The sequence below is a fragment of the Notothenia rossii genome (genome assembly GCF_949606895.1).
Source record: "Notothenia rossii genome assembly, chromosome: 8".
In the NCBI taxonomy this organism is placed as follows: Eukaryota; Metazoa; Chordata; class Actinopteri; order Perciformes; family Nototheniidae; genus Notothenia; species Notothenia rossii.
In genome coordinates this window covers 45,260,261-45,272,164 of record NC_136906.1, presented here as the reverse complement: position 1 = coordinate 45,272,164, position 11,904 = coordinate 45,260,261, and the positions used below count along the sequence as shown (strand labels likewise).

The 11,904-nt window shown below is 39.3% G+C and overlaps 2 long non-coding RNA genes across 2 annotated transcripts; both read left to right on the top strand.

Moving 5' to 3' along the window:
• The first annotated feature begins 5,148 nt into the window (after positions 1-5,148).
• LOC307015307 lies at positions 5,149-6,252 on the top strand. The gene is made up of 3 exons (XR_013801462.1): positions 5,149-5,493; positions 5,584-5,812; positions 5,923-6,252. It is a non-coding gene; the product is annotated as an uncharacterized lncRNA (long non-coding RNA).
• A 4,252-nt stretch (positions 6,253-10,504) lies between these two features.
• LOC307014015 lies at positions 10,505-11,165 on the top strand. Its single transcript, XR_013801133.1, has 3 exons — positions 10,505-10,601; positions 10,728-10,906; positions 11,071-11,165. It is a non-coding gene; the product is annotated as an uncharacterized lncRNA (long non-coding RNA).
• Positions 11,166-11,904: the final 739 nt, after the last annotated feature.

The following is an 11,904-nucleotide window of genomic DNA, read 5'->3' as shown; positions in this document are numbered from 1 at the left end:
GTTCACTATTTAATCTATTGAAGATTTTGAATAAACAAGTACTTCTTTACCTTTCTGTATGGGCCCGAGTGTATGTCTAACAGCATTGTTCAAGCTCCTTTGAAAACTGCAACTGCTCTCCCGGTGGAACGAGATCACGTCGGCCGGGTCGCCAATTGTTAAATATGTTTGTTATTCTCGCGTCCAGGAGAGAAGCTTTAAAATGAGACTAAATGGAGTCTCTGAGAAAATTCAAATGGGATACTTTAATTAAAAAAGGCGTGGTAGTGTTACAGACAGAATATTGTTCAGGCAGAAAACAGCTTTGATCCGGTGTCGGTACCAGATGTGTTCGGGATGTGTTCGGGGGCCGTCTCTTACCAATGACATCACGCATTGTACGCATTGTGATTGGCTGTACGGTAATTTACCCAAGGGTGCTCGGGGGGAAATCACATCTACAGATCATGACGAACCAAATTGAATTATTCCTATGCTCCTAGCGTGTGAAAATGTTTGTGAAAAACATGTTAAAAAAACGTGAAAACGGAGCAATGGCTGTACGCCATTGGCTGTACGGCAACTCAAGAGGACCATCATACACGGTCAAATTCCGAACATTTAAACATAGCCTACACTTCATTCTTTACTTTGTCCGTTATTATATGTAGAAGATGAACTACCTCTCTGAAAGGTCCCAATGTGTTCATTTTGATGGGCTGTCTTCTGAGTGGTTAAACATCACTAATGATTTTCTGACTTCTGAGTGCTTTGGATATATAATTACACCACAATAAGGTTTTACTATCACAGTGCACTGAGATTTGTGAGAAACTGTAAAGCACTTACTCATCACTGTACACTGTAAACCAAGGCGGTTTTGCCATCACTTACTGTACTGAGGCTCAGTCACTGTTACATTTTCATTTACAAAGCCATGTTGGATAAAGTACCATCTTATATCTGCTCCCTGATCTCTCGGCAAATTGAAAGTACTTATTGCCTGAGATCTCATGCTGTGGTTTTATTAAATGTGCCAAGTGCTATGACTGTCTTAGGGAAGAAAGCTTTTAGATGTGCAGCTCCACTAACTTGGAACAGTCTGCAAAAAGAATGTAAAATTACCAAGCTGTTACCACTACATGTTTTTAAAGCTTGGTTGGATGCTCCACAATCAGGTGCTGTTGGTACCTGTACATGTGGATAGATATGTAAATTGTAATCCCTGTAATTTTTGCTGTATGATGTCCTTTTGTTGTTCTGTTGTTTATGTTTTTATGTCTTCATGTGGAACCTACTGCTGCAGGTCTCCCTTGAAAAATAGATAATTGATCTCAATGGGATTTTACCTGGATAAATAAAGGTTTTGAATTGAATGTCGAGCATTAACTGCAAGTCACTCAAATGCATAAACTGGAGAATAATTATGTTACAAGTGTTACAGAAAACATATCCAAGTGTAACAAACATCCAGTATTAACCTTACTGTTTTTTTACTAACAGTAACCAACTAATAATTTTCATGAAGTGCATATTTATTCCAAACTCACAACATATATATATATATATATATATATATATATATATATATATATATATGTAATAAAACATAATGCACAATGGTACACAGTATCCAAACTATTTAGGCACTGGTCAGAGGCATTCATGTAAAGCAGATCACCAGAATCCAATACTGGTAAAAACGTTGCAGAGATCAAATGTTTCCTTGTCTGAAAGGAGAAACCTAATTTTAAAACAACATTTTCAGTGTGTGACTTGAAAGATAAGTTCTGATCAATAATAAAACCTAGATATGTGTATGTAGTGACCCTTTCAATGTCAATGTCAGTCCCTTGAACAGTACAAATGTTGGGGAGAAAAGAAGTTAACTTTTTGCGATTTGAGAATATCATGAGTTTGGAGTTGTCTGCATTTAATACTAACTTGATTTGAGATAAATGGGATGGAATAACATCAAAGGCAGACTGGAGGAAATCAAGACTTTGCTCTATAGAAGAGGATGAACAATAAATAACAGTATCATCTGCATAAAAATGGAAAGCAGCATTTAAAAGATTATTTGAGATTATTTACATACAGTATATGGTGAAATTATAGGTCCTAATATGGAACCTTGGCGCACACCCTTTCAAATCAAATCAAGTTTTATTTATATAGCACATTTATAAACGATTTTTGGTCGAGCCAAAGTGCTGTACAAATAATAAAAATACCCTACAGTAAAGACATTTTACAGCTAATACAACAGCAGTTTGTTCAGAATATCAGTATGAGAAGAAAACGACACCCTCTGTCCTTAGACCCTCACATCGTACAAGGAAAAACTTCAAGAGAAAACTCACAGTTTAAAGGGAAAAATGGGAGAAACCTCGGGGAGAGCAACAGAGGAGGGATCCCTCTCCCAGGAAGGACAGACGTGTTATAGATGCCGTGTGTAAATCGAAGAGATAATACATTTTACAACATAGGTAGACCGAATGTTAGGAAATGCATGCGTCTATAATAATAGGATGAATCCACGAAGATGTCAACAATCCTGTGGGAGCCTTCAGGGAGGCAGCACGACGAGACCCAGGCAGGACCGCAGGGACAGGTTCAGCCACGACCCGAAGTCCACGACTTAATCCAGAACTCAGGATAGAGGATCCAGGATGCGGGACCACAGCAAGAGGATCAGCCTCGACTCAAGATCACATCAACACACAAAAGAAGAAATATTTGGCTGGGTTAATCGGAACATGAGAATACACAGATACAGACAGACAGAAGGAAGAACAAGCACTCCAAGCAAAACATTTTTAAATATTGAAGTTAAATGCATCAATCTGGTGCACTTTGAGAGCAAAATGAAGAGATATATAGATACCTCTCAACATCCATATGAAACAACTGTAAACAGATTTACTTTGTCTTTATGGATTCGATTGTGGACTTGATTGTGATTGCTGCACATTATCCCTTACTTAATAAATACTTTTTTGGATAATCTATTATATAGAAAAGTATATCATATTGATATATAATATATAATTTATTGATAATATATAATATAATCAAATATAACAATCAAAACGAAATAAGTAGTATTAAGTATTAGGGCTAAGAAAATATTGTACATGTGAAATAGTTGTATGTATTGATTTAAATTGACATGCTAAGAAAAATAGTCCGTTGTTACTGTTTGAACTAACGTACCAACGGCACTGAACATATTACATATTACCTACCATATTACGTTATATACTTCTTACCTTTGATTTCTCTTGTTCTTCTCCTCATTCGTCTTTGCTTTTCTTCAAGTTTTATTGTATTTCTTCAAGTTTTTATTTTGTTGGTCGAATGCACTTAAGCGTCAGCTAAATACAATGTAATGTAATGATCAAAAAACCCCTCTATAGAGCTCCTGCGGATGATGTCACATATGCTGGTCACGTGACGAGAAACGAAGGGGGCAGCCATTTTGGCAGTAATCGCGTCAGTAAATTCATTGGCAGGCACTGGCAGACTGTCGAGGATGGTGGATAACTGCTGTGCACCAGGTTGCACAAATAGGCGTGGGAAGAAGAAAGGTGTATCTTATTATCGCATTCCAAAAGACGCGGAGAGGAGGGAAAAGTGGATCGCAGCGATTAAAAGAGCCAGGAGCCGTCTGAACAAGACTGAAAGATGGGAACCCCCGGCCGTTTGCTTTCGCTTATGCAGTGATCACTTCATATCAGGTGGGTGAAGGAATACAGTACAATGCTACAAAAAGTTTCTGGTCAGTTTAATTTTTACCGAAGTAGAATCTAGCACCCAGTTATTATAGCTAACGGACTCTGTGATGTCCCTTTTTAACTCAACAAGTGTGGCTCTGGTGCAGCCTAGCCAGTTAGCTTGTAGCAAGCTAGTGGTAAACAAACCCGTGTTGAAAATATTCCTCGGGACTCGGGGAGAGCAGCTCTCCCCGAGTCCCGCTGTGCAGTTGCAGTGGGCTCCCAGCACAACACCGTCGTTCCTGACCACCACCCATGGCTTTAGTTGACTTTCATTAAGCCTTTGGGAGTGATTAACCTATATATGAAATTCAAAAATAGATAAATAAAGGTTAAAAACGCCAGCCACTTTGGTTGAGTACGTTCAACAATACAAACTAGTTTCAGACGCACTGCAGTAGCTATCCAAGCTAATAAACAAACATGCTAACGTGACACTGCCGTAGCTAGACAAGCTAATAAACAAACAATGCTAACGTGACACTGCCTATCAAACTGGAATAATTTAATACTTACCCTTGCAGTGATGATGCCGAAGTTTTTGGATGTAAGACTCCACAGTTGAATGTTGTTTACGAAGCCGGACTGACACCATTTGTAAGCCTCCAAGCTTTTGTAAGCTCTGAGGGAGTCTCCTGAGTACACTGATGGAAAGCTTACAAGATAGCTGTGGATGTCCGCGTAGCGCAAGTCGGGTACATCGTCTTCAGAGCAGGAGGTTATGCTCTTGAAAAGCACACCGGGTGCATTATATGGGTTGCTTATATTTAATCTTTCTAATTTTGTACTATAAAGCCGAATTTCACTTGAATTAAAATGAGATGTATACTCGCACGGTAGGAAAACGCTGGCGCCGGTCGTCATGTTTACTGCCAAAATGGTGGCTGATAACCAAAAGTCACGTGACCGCAGGAGCTCTATACTCTAGACAGCGTGGGTAAATTACCGTACAGCCAATCACAATGCGTGACGTCGTTACGTCGTGACGTCAATGGTAAGAGACGGACCCCGAACACAAATGGTACCCCGAACACATCTGGTACCGACACCGGCTCTCATGAGCAAGAGAAGAGAGCGAATCACTCGTCTGGTGCTGTTATATACATCCTCTGCTGGCTCCTCCCCGCCAGCCGGCTCGCCTCGTCCCTAATGTCCGTTGTTGCATTTAAACAGAGGATTGGTACTTTTCACATTCAATATATGCTTAACACGCCTTTTCTCCTCATCTTCTCTTTCATCACTTTTCATGTAACACATTCTAAACGCTGTAATCAATACTCTAAAAAATACAGAAAATACTTCACGGCTGGTTTGGTTTCCGGTCATTCCGGATGTTGTCACATGCTACTCTCGTCTGCAAACAATAATGTATTCAAATAAACTGTACCTTCATTTAATATTCAGCATGGTAGTATCTCGACATCTATAGTTGTAGTGTTATAATCAGTAGGTTTCGGTTTGCACCACTCCATGTAATTTCGCTACTAAATTCACCTCTTTAGGAAATCGTATATTAGCCACATGCTAAATGCTAACCGGAGATGAAGGATTTTCAGAATAAAAGCTTAACTGGTTGTGCACCAGAATTTCGGTTTTTTCAGTATAAAACAGCGTTTAAACTGACGGTATGTTTAAGCTACATTATACCATCAAAACATTCATTTTAATTTCTAACACTACCCAAGGTTCTGCAAAGGTGGCTGGGTAGTTCGCCCTATCAAGGAGAAGCCATCATACGGTTAGCTGTTTTACTCGGTCCCTAAATATTATTTATTGTGTGATGCATCTATAATATCACTGAATGTGATCACTTGTTTCCTTCCTTCAGCATACGCTGCAGCCCTGATGGAGTCTCTGAGAGAGGGCTACTCCAGGTCACCAGAGACTCTACGAGAGAGCAGTGCAGTCTTGTCCTCCACTGCCCCTACCCCCCTTTCCACTTCCTGCCAGGAGATTGCCAAGGATGAGGCAGTTGGCCTTTATCTGGCACAGCATTCCCGGTTTAACACAGGAAATTAGTTTGAAACCAGCAGATTCTGTGGTTCACAGTTTTCAGGGTAAGATTATTCTAAATTGACATTTGTTAGATAAAACCTGGTAAGAGATGTTGATGGTGCAAAAATCAATATTAATATATAATAACAATGTTTTCTTTCTCTCTTCATAGGATATGTTGGGACAGGTCCCAAAGCTTGCCGCTGTATTTACTCCCTCCATCTGACAGGAGGGAGCCTCGTTGAGCTGCGATAATAATATTAAATAAATAATTCCATATTCATAAATGAAATGATATGCAAATAAAAATGTCTTGGCTGTGGACTTGTACTCTACATAATTATGTTGAGGTCATGGTAATCTAATTCAATAAACAATAACTGCAATGAACAGATAGCATTTTCTGACTCGTAAAATGATTGGATAATGGTGTAATTTGTTAAATGATTCTGTGTTGAAAAATGTATATCTTTTAAAAATTGCATTGGTGTATTAGGGCGGGCCATACTATTTATTTTTTTGTAAATCAATCGAGAGGAGTGTTCAAATAACGTATTTTGGTGGTTATTAATGAAAAGACACTGTCTATCAATCAATCAATGTTTATTTGCGTAAATTGAAAAAATACCACATTTACAGCATAGGTAGACAAAATGTTTGGAAATGCATGTGTATGCAAACACATGCATGCAGTGCGAACACACTATGATTGTGATTAATTGTATTGATCGTCACCAAAATGAGGCCACTCAAAACCTTTGTAAATTCTTCCTCCTTCTTCTGGGAACTGTCTTCTGATGGCAGACACAACACATGAGGGTAAGGGCTTCCTAATGTGCCTGCCTAGAACTCCATAGGCCCAGCGGATGACCTGCCTGTAAGCTGTGTAGCGGTATTGCCTGGGGATAGGGACACAATATCTACAGGTTAACTTGATAGCCTTGTTAACATCATCAACAAGTGTTATATAGTATATAATCTACAGGTTCTGGGTTTTGAAACCTGCTAAACACTCGGGGTCAATAGCAACTGTATTATCTTTAATAGTATTTATCTTTTTAATTGTAATCTAAACATACTCATGTCTGCTGGCCTGAAGCGGGCCATGCTCCTGCCTGAAATTCATGTAGGCTATCTGTAGCACAAAAGGATTCAGACAGCATGCTTCAAAGCCTGGATGCAGTGTGGGGCATGTTATGTCTGGTCTGGGGGTGAGGTTCTCCACCAGGGCCCAGAAGGGATCCACCTCCCTGCAGCACATGCTCTCCACGGCTGAGGTCATGGGCTGGCATTCCCCACACAAGCACCTACAAAACAAGACGTTTATCAGGAAACCCTATTACATCTCTCTCCCCCCCTTCGCTGCTCTCTTCCTCCCCTCCGGTACACAGCACCGTAAGACGTAGTGTGGATTTGCATTAGGTAACGCGAGATACGGCTGATACTTGCGCATTAGTTTCTGTTATGGATCAGTATCAACAGTCCTGCCAGTAACGTTACTATATTATCAATGCTACTTTAGTTATAGCCTGATATATGATAGCTAACTTCACAATGTTGTGATGTGACGTTAGCTAACATTCTGTAGCTAACGCCGGTCACTCACCAAGATAGCTGCCCAGTTCTCCACTGGTTCTCCTCACACCACAGCTCAATTTCTCTCCGATGGCCGTTATTTCTTCTAATCCTTGGCTGCTCCTGGTCTCTTGGACGCCTAGCAGGCTCATAATTATAAGGTTGTGGTCCGTCATATGCATTCGAATATTCAAGTTTAACTTCTTCTGTGTCTTCTGTGTCGAAACTAGCATTGGGATCCATGTTTATTAATACGTTACACCGGCCGTTCTCCCCCTTGTGTCCCCTGTGTTACGTCACACGCGGGAGGTCACGTGCCGAGGTTTTTTTATGCGGAAGTGAACATTTCCTACAAAAACGACGCCAGATGTCACTGTAGTGTATATTTCTGTATATTTATTTGAAAATCTAGTGTATTCATCATTTTCCTACACATTTATTCACAGGTGTCTTTAACCTGGAAGTTGCTCTTTAATTGATCTCCGGGGGAAACTGGGATTGTTACATTGTAGAATTTAAATATATAGTAGAACATATAAGAAAAACAAGTATGTAAAAATATGTGCAAAATATAACAATATGCACAGTATAAATGCATAATGTATGCCAGAGTATTGCTCAGATTAATTATTATTGCATATAGAGTATTGCACAGATGTTACTGTTATTCTAAATAATCCTAATCATGTTTTTATTTTTCCACTTTAAGAGCTTCATTACAACACTTAATAATCTCCAACACACACATACTGTATCCACACACACACGCACACACACACACACACACACACACACACACACACACACACCCATACGCACACACACACACACACACACACACACACACACACACACACACACACACACACACACACACACACACACACACACACACACACATATAAAACCAATGGCACTTTTAAGAGCCACTCTCTCTCACTGTCTCTCTTTTTATCTCTCTCTCTTTTAATCACTCTCCTGTCTTTCTCTCACTCTTCATTGTGTGTATTGTTTGTATTATTTGTATGCCATGTCCCTCAACCCTGAAGTGAGGGTCTTTGAGGATCCCAAGGAGGCCACGGTGCACATGGCTGCATTGATTAGCGATGCTCATCTCCATGAGGTCAGGGTGAGGCTTTCCATGATAAGCAAATACACAAGTCTATAATATAATCATTGCTATTGCTTTTTATTGATGTAATGTAAAGGGTCAGTTAGACCTTTTTATGCAACCGTTAAATAATTGCTCAAATATAAGTGCTGCTTTCTTATGTTGTATTACAACTTTGTTGTTGATCTCAACCTCTGAAAAAATATAGGCTGCCATGGCCACTGAAACTCCTGCCATCCCTCCGAAAAAGAAAAGAAAAAGCAGGAAGAGACCTCTTTCTAATCCAGTGGTCACACGCAGACGTGAGAGACAACGGGAAACACAACGCTCCGCATCAGGTTTGTTCTTTACAATATCATGATTTCTAAATCTAAGAATAAAGATAATTCATAACAAAGTTATTTTGGTGTACACAGTATGAAATTATGTAATGTAAAGATACCTCTTGACAAATCTGTTGCAATGTTTAAAACATTTTCAAATTAAATCAAGATATTGTAAGAGCCTGTGACTGATAATCCTTGCTTGTGTTGTATTTTTGAACATGTGTACCTCGATTTGGATAAAAGTATGCCAAATGTAAATTGTCATTGTGATTCTGTGGTAATATGTTCTTAGTTTCATTACCTGCAGTCCTTACAGAACATTTTCATATTACAATTAATTGGTGTAATTTTAGATTGATTGAAGGGTTAAGCAAAACTGACTGTCTCTGAAGCTTCACAAGCCACAAGAGACGATCCTGTGCATGAGGAAGGCCTTCTGCTAGAACATCAAGAGTTTGGTAGTCTTGGTGAGTATATTGATTATAACAGCAGTTGACTGGCACTACAGTTTTTCCCAATGTTTCCATTTTTATACTCATCTAGTAAATCATAATAAAGTATTGAGTATTGACTGTTTCATGACAAGTGAATGCATATTTGGTATAAGTATAATTTGCTAATATTGCTTTGGGTGCATATAATGATTCATAGCATGTTGCTATTATTAGTCGGCATATATTTTTCCAACTCAAAAGTGGTTCAGTATACTACCTTAATATCCATCATACCAGTTTTAGGGTGGCGGCTTAACAGCTGTTTTATTTTTTAGAAACTCATCTCCAAGAGTTAAGGTACACCCTAACTGCAGTCCAGGTTCCGGAGGCAACAGACGGAACGGTTTCTGCCTGGGCACAAAGGCAGCTTCTCACAGATGTGAGAATGAAAATGGCTAGGTCAATGCTTTTTAATGCAAATCTCTCAGCTGAGAGAATAGCCATTCAGAAGTGCCACAGATGCTGTGCAGAAGAAGCGGCTATTAGGTGCCTGGACTGTGTTCCACTGGACATGGAGTTCCTCTATGCAACCTGTGACATTGAGGCCAGCCTCAGTATGTAAAGATTAACATTACATTACAATGTCCCATTATAGTGTAGTTCCCATAATTAAGTGCGAATGGGAAGTATACATAGCTGATTGAAAAAAGTATGATTGGTTTTGACTAGGGCTGCAAGATATGTGGAAATGATGCAACATTTTATGGAATATCTTGATAATCTGGAGAATTAAGGAAAAACTGTAAATACACCCTTCCTAACTTATTTTCTATATTGCAGTATGTCAACTGCCTGTTCCTACTCCAAGGTCAATCTGTGAACGTCACAGTTGACGTCACAGTTACTCCTTGGAAGCATATTTCTGTGGTCACCATCAACGGTATGTTGTTCTGAAAGCCCTTCTTTTTGCTCAAGTAGTATTGTACGGCAGAGTTTTACCACTTTGTGCAACGCAAAGATTTTTATCACCTGGTTATTTTCAGACAACACCCAAATGCCATGTCAAATAGCTAATATATCATATATGCACATCTATGTATAAAATACAATATGTTAAGGCAAAATCACAGTTTGATTACCAAAATACCTTTACTTTGTCCATTTGTTCACAGGACGATACAATGTCTGCTTGCCTCAGAAATCCTGTCTATCCTGCTCTGCAGAATGGACTCCTGAGGTTAAAGACCTGCTTTTGTATCGGTACTGGCCAGCTTGCACCAGCTGCCAGACGCTTTACAAATATGATGTGTTCACCTCATTCGAGCACATGAAGGTGAAAGCACCAGCCATGTCCAGGCAGGCATTTCTGAAAATGTTGGAGCACAGATCTGTTCAAGCTGGACGGGTAAATCTGCCTGAATCACACGGAAACATACAAAAACCAATATAATATTACTGTATACCATATCATAAATTGTTGGCATTGCTTTCAAAACAATTACTAATCCACTTTTTTAAAATCAATATACAGACAGGTAGTATCTGTGCTGATACATTTCAGCGAAGCTTCTTCGAGTTTTGCTTCTGTCAGTACAAACAAGAGGATATGTGCCAGGTCCATCACTTTGTTTGTCCAGCATGTTCTCCAGACATGTTGGCTGTCTGCTGTGATGGAAACCGCAAGCATTACCGCTTTTCCAAGTCAAAAGGGTAGGTATAGGTATTAATGAAAATGATAAAGAACACACCGCTAATACAAATAGTAGCCCTTAGGGTTGTGTTTGAGTAGCCATAACAGACATTAAAACAAATCATAGTAATGTAGTGCTTTGTGATTTTTATTATTGACTTGTATGTTAACTTATCATGGACAGGACTGAGGAGTCACCAATCTATGAGGGCTTGTTCCTGGCCAAGGACGAGGAAGTTGCAACATTTGTTGACCTTGTCAGAGGCAACATGAAAAGTGTACGTTTGTTTTCTTATTATGATAGTTGCAGTTACACCTGTGGTGTTCTTTTTTATATATGTCAAAACTTGTGTGTAATAAACTGACTTTATTGGGAAATGACAGTGCCGTCTGTGGTACTGCCAAATTCACCGCTGGCAGAGAGACGTCAAAAAGGTCTGGTGCCCAGATAGACGAGGAGGGCATTCAAGTGGCAGTTTGCAGGTATGTATTTGTTAGTGTGTCTGTGTGTATATGTGTTTGGTTCTTGAGTCTGGTCTCATTATTTCAGTTTTAATAGCAATCCAAGTCTAAGTCTTTGTAAGAATTGGAAGCATTAAACACTTTTGATTGTGGAGCGGAATTGATCCATCATTTGTAGCATCCAAGTGTTATTTTTTGTTATAGCTACCTAGATGACAGAGCCTTGCTTTGTCAGTTTATTATTAACAACTAGATTTTCTTCTGATTAATCAGACATGGGTTTCTCTTACGAGGACTGAACCACTTCCGTGGAGAAATATACGCTTACCCAATGTTTCTCCAAAAAGAGATGTCGAAGAAGGTAAATGTTGACTTCTTCTGTATGGATGTAACATGCAGGTAATCCTCACTGTCATATTGCACATCCACAACAATGTTTAAAATGGCCTATGCCTCAGCAGTCATTTTAGATGATATTGATATTGTTGTCATGTCAATTAAAAGTTTATCTTTGTAACACTCAATCACAAAATGCTGCTCCTGCTTCTTAGGTACT